Source organism: Folsomia candida, unplaced genomic scaffold, assembly GCF_002217175.1.
Source record: "Folsomia candida strain VU population unplaced genomic scaffold, ASM221717v1 Fcan01_Sc008, whole genome shotgun sequence".
Classification (NCBI taxonomy): domain Eukaryota; kingdom Metazoa; phylum Arthropoda; class Collembola; order Entomobryomorpha; family Isotomidae; genus Folsomia; species Folsomia candida.
In genome coordinates this window covers 4764055-4773177 of record NW_019091200.1, presented here as the reverse complement: position 1 = coordinate 4773177, position 9123 = coordinate 4764055, and the positions used below count along the sequence as shown (strand labels likewise).

The 9123-nt window shown below is 34.1% G+C and overlaps 2 long non-coding RNA genes across 4 annotated transcripts; both read right to left on the bottom strand.

Moving 5' to 3' along the window:
- Positions 1–4057: 4057 nt before the first annotated feature.
- LOC110853531 lies at positions 4058–6566 on the bottom strand. Of its 3 annotated transcripts, none has more exons than XR_004835466.1 (7): positions 6376–6566; positions 6144–6229; positions 5905–6071; positions 5664–5809; positions 5182–5585; positions 4818–5108; positions 4058–4736 (listed from the first exon to the last, which is right to left on the bottom strand). It is a non-coding gene; the product is annotated as an uncharacterized LOC110853531 (long non-coding RNA). The 3 variants fall into 3 exon arrangements; XR_004835467.1 differs by having other exon boundaries at positions 5265–5585; XR_002548228.2 differs by having other exon boundaries at positions 6395–6566.
- Positions 6567–7634: 1068 nt separating this feature from the next.
- On the bottom strand, positions 7635–8356 carry LOC110853491. Its single transcript, XR_002548216.2, has 3 exons — positions 8198–8356; positions 7935–8089; positions 7635–7857 (listed from the first exon to the last, which is right to left on the bottom strand). It is a non-coding gene; the product is annotated as an uncharacterized LOC110853491 (long non-coding RNA).
- Between the last annotated feature and the right edge of the window lie 767 nt (positions 8357–9123).

Here is a 9123-nt window from a genome sequence, read left to right as displayed (position 1 = left end):
TAACAAGATTGTTACCGAGCGAAAGTAGAAAATTAGTAACAATTTCCCGGTAACAATTTGGTAATAATTTCCCGCTGAAACATAGCCCGATGGAATTTGTTGATCATTTCAATCAAATCTTTAACAATGCGGTAGGGGCGCATGAAGTTAAAAATTTTAATTTTACCAGAAATATATTTTTAATTTTTTTACGAGTGAATTCGGTTCATTTTCCTAATAGAAAGTAAGATTGAAAGTTCGTAACAGATTTAAATTTCCCGCTGATCCCATTTATCCCTACATTATTTAGAGTCTCCCAGTTTTCAGGGTGATGATGCCGAATGGAAGCACTGGCTGGCAGCTAGCTCTCTTGTCTGCGGTTTTAGAAAGGTCCGTCCACCCAAATTCGACAAAAATACGGTTTTCCAACTATTTCGAAAATTTTCTTAAAATTTTTTATTACTAAAAAATCCTCCCCTTATCTTAAATATGGATAACCCCTTCACCATGTTACATAATTCTGATCCCTTAACCGGATCGTACGTGAAGGATATCATAAGTTTCCAGATCCTTCACATCATACTAAATTTCCACCCCATCCCTTTCGTCGAATCCGTGAGTTTACATTATTTTGCTCGGACCACACCAACTCTTCCTCTAGATCCGGTTGGCAGATCTTTACAACATTTCCCTCCTGAAAATGAGTAGTACATAGTTTGTCTTCTGGTGAGATATTGACTTTTCACTCAGCCATAGTCATACTCATTCCGTAGTGTATTCTAATTTCTGCTTGGTTTGGTTTGCTTTGTTATTAAGCGAAGGGTCGTGCGGGAAAGATGCACTTATTTTGAGGAGGATTTAGATGCCTAGAAGCATGTGGAACCTTATTTTGAGAAGTCAGTGGAACGATTTTTTTGACTTGAGGAAGTTGGAAGTCACAATTTTTTATATGGAGATTTATGTAATTTCTAAATGACATAGGTAAAAAATGAGGCTTCATGGGGCACAATTTGGTGTAAAAGTTAGTGTTTCGGATGCAGGTTTGCAAGATTTGAAAATGCTTTGCAAAGAAATAACGGCAAGAAAGTTTTTTTCAGGTATTTTGACCTGCAAGAAATGTAAGGCGCTAAAAATTACGAACTTCCCGCCGCTATAATTCATAGGGCGCGTCGCTAGATGGTGCATTTTTCTTGAACTTTTTGTATTACACGTTGCATTTCTTGCGTTTTTTGATTTACAGTGCAAGAAATTAGCAAAGCAAACCCGCAAGAAATTAAGGCGCTGTACCAACTTTGAACGCCCAAAAATATTTTTGACCTTAGTTACCTAATTAATTCTAAAATTTTTATGCAACCTCCACCCCCCCTCCCTCTGGAAAAATGGAGGAAGCAAATTTTGAAAAATTTACGAGTCAAAAGTCAATGAATTAGGAACAATAAATAGAACGAGACCCAAACTTGCTTTTTACCTTCGGATTCCCTTATGAATACGAATATTTTGAAAGTTTCAAAATTCGAAAATTCGAGTTTTTTTCAATACTTAAATCTTATATACTACTTGGCAACTAGCCGGATGCAACTTTTCCAAAGACGTTCCTGTCGATATTATCGTATTTTGCAACGAATTTTGAATTAAAAGTTGTAGTTTATATTATGGCCGAGGTGGATTAATCAGGGAGAGACTCCAAAAGACTCCAGATACTTTGATATTTATGAAAGAAGAAAGGGCAATTGGGTCAGTGCAAAGTTTTCTGAAAGAAAAACGGTCCACCACCATTTTTCTGGATCTATGACCTATTATACCATCTGCGCCACAATATTCTCCACCGCTATGAACAAGAATTATGAACGTCGAAATTCTCCAAAAATTGTGAACGTCTTTTGAATTTTTTAAAACATTAATGGCAGTTTTATTTTTTTCGCGAAGTTGGTGGTACTGGGTGACATCATATTTTCATTAAAAAATATGTTGATAAATTTACCACCAATGATTTTTTTCCAAAATATGCTATCACGCTGCAGTCCCAAGAAATTTGGGTAGTAAGGGTACTTGAATACCTTGGTGAATTACTGGTACAGAGCCTTAAATACTGGAAAGTAGAAGCATACAACTTGAAATCATAAAATCTCAAATTGACACCACATAATTTACGCACGTCCCCTGCAACATATTGTGTAACAACAAAGTACAAATGCCACCAAGATGAATGCGAAGTCAACTTCCTGCCCTGTTTTGTTGGCGTTGTTCTTATTGTAAAATAATAATGGGGTTTGGAATGTGGGGGATGGATGGAGGAGAAAGTGAGTGTTGATGAGTTTCTCTATGATTGGTGGCTGACTGACATGCATACATTCCATTATTCGAGCCGATTTCCTTATTATTTTCGATTTATTTATAAGGTTACAAAGTGTTTCATGGAGTAGTGGAGTGAGTGAAATGTTGTATTTTGCTTGAATATGGATGGATGACATTAAATAAAACGTTGTACGTGCATAAGAAAACGTGTAAAAGTACACGAAACCCGTAAGCAGTTCTCAAATTTTGTAATGCTGGTATTCACGTCAAGTTTGTTAAATTGTTGAAATTAGGTATGAAGCACTTCATGTGGTCTTTGGTAACTTGTAAAATTCGTAAGTTTTGTAAAATAATACAATTTTTTACAGAATTAAAAGACCCCTTATCTGAGTAAATTTCCAAAAATTTGGACACTAATTTTTCTCAGAAATGTTTGCAAAATTGTATAAAAGTGTGTAAGTTTACGTAAAATTTACGAATTTTACAATGTAACCAAAGGACTGCGTGAGTGAATTGCGTCTATGTAAATATTTTATAAGCCTCGCAAAAATAAATTGCAACGCTTGAAATGTTTGCAAACTTTTGGAACCCACCGAATTTACATAGTTTACACAGCTACAGCATGCCAACTGCATAATTTGAGTAAAAACATGGACTTGTTCAGAAGAAATTAAAGTATAAAAAATAATTTCATTTATTATAATTTTGTAATTAAAAATTCAATGAAAAATATATTTTAAAATTTTAAACTCAGAAAAATTATTGCCCATTTTACCCTGTGTATTTTTAGCCCGAAACAGAGCTAATGAACCCACGGTGTCCATCTGTCCCTCTGTTTACTTGGGCCACAAAATACATACAATTTCGAACTAACTCGTTCACAAAATTTGACTAATTTTGCTTGTCTAAAGGGAGGTTGGACTTTGTGGTGTGTCCGAATGTTGGGGCGGATTTGGGGAGACATTTCTCAAATAAATTTTGTTTAATCAATAAAATGACGGCAAAAAGGTGGATGTCTGTATTCGTATAAATTTTATTTGAATTTTGAGAATTTTAAAATTAACCCAAAACCAATAAAACCAGACAAATTCTTGTATTTTGTGAATGAATTTAAAGCACCAACACCTTAATCCATTTTATTAATATTATACACTTAATAATTTCAAAAGTGGTTTGCAACCATTACAGTATAAAAATCAAACAAAACATTTAGTAATTTCCTAAATTTGAAAATATATGTAGTTTTAATCATGCAAGAAATATTTGCTAATTTGATGTTAATTAGAATTTCGTATTACGTGATAAATTTAATCGATCATTATGATTAACTCTGCCCCGATCTTTTTTGCAATTATATCGTTGATGCAATTCTAGGCAAATACAAATTGGCTTAAAACTTTGTCATACTTTTTATAATGCTGACCACCAAATTACGACACCGACAATTGGTATGACTATTTTTATCTTGCAAATCTGTACACCAGAAACCCAAAGTTTTCAGAAAAGACAGATTTTATTTTTGGAGTTTGTAAAACAATTCACTTGTTTCCGGCAATTATGCATCTCCTGAAGTAGAAATGAAATTGCAATTTTCAGGTTGGACACGAAATTGCGACACTTATCTAAAACCGGTTACGTTCCAAAACTCGTTTTAAATTTTTTTACAAAACATAAATTTTGGTAAAATTAAGTTATCTGAGCCATTTGGATATTTGAAGTGAACGTCTGACGCATTAATTTAATGTGATATTTTCTGTAATAATTAGATTTAATTGGGCACCAAAATATTGTAATACATTTTATTTATCCATTTGTTTGTCTGGCAAGGGAAATAAAGAGTATGATAAGTAATAGATTATTCCACGCGATCGGTATAAGTATTTTTATATTCCTTGTCGTCAAAAAATATATTAGAGTAGTAATTGATCGGTATCATTACGTAATGAGAATCGAAAAATTTGGGAATAAAATCGTTGACGCATTTCACCAGGGTTTTGTAAACAAAACTTGTACAACATTAACATTGCTATTTCTTCCGTTTCTTGGCTTTTGTGTGTGTCTCGTCTGAAGAGTGTGACGAATATTAACGACAGGAATCTGACTTGCGTTTCTTTGTCTTCTTTTTCGTCTTGACGGCTCAATCTTCGTCAGATTGTCACCCAGCGATCAACGGACAAGGGTATCATCATTCGAGTGTAAGAATCACCACTTCGATCCGGACTCCTCCCAGGTAAACTAAACTGTTGCGGGAGACATGTCAGAGAAGAGGTTGAGGGAGCATGATGCTGCCCGAGGTCATTTAACCGACTACTAAGAGGACGTCGGTCAAGCCGGTCACGTCGTTCTCGCTCTGGCAGCCTCGTGATCGTCGTAAACTTCTGTCCCTGTATTCTGCCTCATTTTCCCGTCACTTCTAAATCCTGTCACCACTTGAGTCAAGTGACTTGAGTCCACTCTGTCATCTGAAATTGGGAAAATTTGGGACTATTTTACCTATTTTTTTACAACAGTGAATGACTTCTCTACAACAAAAAATACATTACCTGACCGATCCATTTCCGGTGGTAAAGTTCAAATATCTGCTACCGTAAATTTTTCGGACTTTCTATTTCCAGCTTCATACTGATTGATTGAACTGTGATGGGCGACCGTTTATCAAATATGACGTTTTCTCCACGCACCGATAGGAGCTTTGGTCTCGTGCTTATCCTCTATCATAGTATATCTCGACCCAATATCAGAGTAAGGTGTCACACATCCGTCGCGTTGGCATCTATCACATTGGCAAGCAGGTCCAATTTCTAGAATTTGTACCAACGGTTTCGACGAGCTATCTGAAATTATCGAATAAGTAAATTGAGTAAAAAGTCAATCGAATAAAATATAATCCTATTGCGAAGTAATTACAAGCAAATTCGTCTTCGCAAAATTGGGTCAAGATCTCGCCATTATTTCTTCGCTTTATTGCTACCAGTTCCATCCGCACTAACCAGGCGATTTTACGGTCGAATCAAATGGCGGAGTCAAACTTCAAATGTGTTGTCCACATCTAACGACCCTGTCCCCCGACGTAATGTACTTGTGGTGGAAAGGGTAAATCTTTGACTGTTTAGGAGATGGAGACATGGTGTTTTACGAAGAGGAGATAGCGACCATTTCGGAATGAATGGAGATGAAGCTCGGCGAATTGAAAGGGTGTGACCTGCATGTGGCGACCGAGAACGTTTCTTAAGCCTCATTACTGCTTCTTCCGGGTTTTCGCTCACATAATACTTCCAAAATCCTTTAAAGGGTCATGATCATGAATAGTACTGCACACACAAAAAAACACTTACAACCAAATGTTTTCTTTAGTCAGTCATTAGTCAAAATTACTTGAACTAACTCACTCTAGTCGATTTTCATCGTTAGGAACTCGTAGGACCGAGATATGGACGATTTCGTGAGATGATGGGGAGGGCCTCAGCATATATCGTCGTCACGATGTCGACCCATTGGTTCAGGCCCTTATATTTTAGCCTATGGAGGTAGACGGCTGCAAAATATACGGATCATAGGCACAGGGGTTAATTCCATTGTTAAATCACACTTGTAAGAAACTTGATAAAATAATTTACTAAAAATTATTACACAATTATTCCCAGCCGAGGTAAATTAGCAAGATGGGCCTTCTCTTTATGGGCAGGTGTGACATCGGCTGACCTATTTTCCTCCGTGATTGGGGCTCGATGTGAGTCACTCGAGCCATCATCCCCCCGACATATTTTTGGAAATAAGCGTATTTTCATTGACATGTGCTATACAAAGGATTACAAATTATTATTATAATGTAAGAAACAGTAAACTATTTCCACCAGATAATAACTCACCTTCTTTCGTATTCGCATTTTGAAGTTATAGTCAATATCAAAATGTTTTCCAATCTTTCTGTTCAGTGTTTTTCGGAGACATCAGGCTAAAAAGGGATTAAATTATATTCATTTCCAAACGTTTATAATCACTCTGACGGAACGCTCAAAACTTTCTTTAATAATCGACGTAGAATGTAAATTTGATTAAAAAAGTAAAATAAATAAATTTGTATTTATTATAAATTTGTACCTTCAACTTTAACGTTTACCTTCTCGTTAATTTTTTCTGGTCACTTCACCTCGCGAAATCAGGTATCTTCTCAGGAATCAATTAATAATAAGTCAATCAATGTTACTTTTGATTAATTTAATTATTAATAAGGTGTCAAGAAAGCAAATTTTTACGTCAAACAAAATATGAGAAGTGAAAGTTGTTTACAAGATTACAAATGCCGGGTTCAGTCAATCTCACTCATTCCGGCTCATGGTCCATTCCATGCAAATAATTTGTCTCAATTTGTCTGTCTCATTGTCAGTCTCTGAATTTTATAGAATTTTAATTCGTCTGTGCAAATATTTGTATATTTTGTGGTATTATATGAGAATGTGAATTTTGTGTGCAATCAGAAATTCTGATTCAGAAATATTGTAAAATGCACTTATCTACTGTCCACGATCACACGAATTCTTCTTGTGAGATGAATTTTGCACTCTTAGCAGATTCGATTTGTGACTTGATAAATTTCAATTTCCTCATTAATTCGAACATGTTGACAAGAGACCCAAACTGACAAAATAACATCGCAAATTACTGTAGTAAACCAGGTCTGAAAAAGTTTAAGTACATACATACATATTTTATTAGCAAGGTGTGCAATTATAGATAATTTGGGAAACGTGACCATTAATTCTGAAAGTTTTTGTCCAGTATAAGTCGAATTTCGTTAATATAATATTTCCCAGATTTATTTTACAACAACTTTTTCACCTTCAATTTAACAAATTATCTCAAGCTTCAAAATTTGAATAACAATCGCGACGTAAATATTTATATAAATTTAAGTCAGTTTATTTTTAACCAAATACACAGGTAGAGATTTTGGAAGGTGTAAAATTTGTTAATTAACTTCAAAAATTTGCAATTTAACAATGGTTTGAAATCAGAAAAAAATCTGGAGACAAACCCATCGCAAATTTATATCGTCTCGATATTTTGTAAAAATCTGTAAATCACTTATAATAATTGCACGTGAATTGTCTATAGATGTAAATGCGTAAAGCAATATCTAAATTAATTGTGTTTCAAATTATGTAACTCAACCCACCGAACTGTTAAAATTCATACAATTCACCAAAAATAAGCTATGTATTCAAACTTAAATAGTGTCTTTTCTAATGGCATAGTAAAAATGCATATTTAAATTAATTATTAACGTAAATTAAATTTATAAAGTTTGTGAAATATGAAAAGTAAAAAGTGCAGTTCCAAACAATTAGCCGACTTTAAACTTGATTAAAATTAACTTTATCAAGTGATAAATTTATTGATAAGAAATTGTTGAATCGCATTTCTCTCATAAATAGCATTGAAAATTCCAAGCAGAAGTATATCCAATTCTTCCTACTAATAGCGTTTCGTGGGGCACAGATTCCCTGACAAGCAGCGTTCACACAGGTGACGAGGATGCGGCTTGTTCAGGTCAATTTCTGTCGTCGACTTTTCCAATTGCCTCTGCAAAAAAATACTCTTATCAATTTGCTTAAACTATGTATATATTAGATTCATTTAGTTTACAAATTGATTGATACCTGTGAATAAGGGTAGATCATTATTTGGCAGCGTTCACACTTTTGTCCAGTGTTGGCCCAACTATTTCCGGACTGCCAGGTTCGGTTGCATTGGGAGCAACGGAATTCTCCAAAAACGCGACCCTTCCCTTGATACGGCGTAGACATAGCTCGTTCTGAAATTAAGGAAAAAATGCTAGAAAATAGGCTAGAAAATATTATTCTTTCGACAAGATTTTAAAATCTCGGTATGAACTAAATAATAAATATGCACTATTACTCACCTGAAACAATTAAGTTGGCGGAGTAGAACTGTATAGTGAATTGGATAACTGAGCAGAAGAAAATGAAGTACTAATTAAATAGAGACTGCTTTATAAAGGTTTACCGAATTACGTTTGATGCAGTTATGCAGTTGGATATGTAATATCGTGTTAAAATTATAATCTAAGGTCATGCTGTAATCAACGTCAAGCACAAAGCAACGTGTTGGATAACACAACTTGTATTTGTGTATGAAACGTATTTATCTTGAAACATTTGCTTTATTTTTGTTCGTGCATCGTGCTTCATCATCACTCAAATATTTCCAGTGAGCAAATTGCTTATGCACTAATCTTTTATAATCAGTTTGTTTTGTTTTTGATATGAAAATTAAGTGCTTTTAACAATCGTCGCTGTAAGTGGGAATCAACCGAATGACTACTAAATATTTCCCAGCTTTTTTCTCAACTTTATGTATAAATAGAACAATTTTTTCACCTTCAATTTCACAAATTATCTCACTTTTCAATTTGAATAACAATTGCGACATAAATGTTTATACAAATTTAAGTCAGTACAATTTACTTTTAATCAAATATGTAGGTTAGACATTTAGTTTTGGTAATTAGATTTTTCATTTATTATTTGAAAAAGAACAAAATTAAGATACAAATCTATCGCCAGTTTACACAAATCGTCTCCATATTTTTTGCAAGTCTATAAATCATTTTAAAAAATTATGTAAAGCAAAATCTAAATTAATTATATCTCAAATTAACTCTACCCACCGAACTGTTAAAATTCACCAGAAAGAAGCCACTCAAACTTAAATAGCGTCATTATACTCATTATATACTTATTGCATAGTAAAAATGCATATTCAAATTAACTATTAATGTAAATTCAATTTCTATAAAGTTTGTGGAATATGGGAATAAAAAGTGCC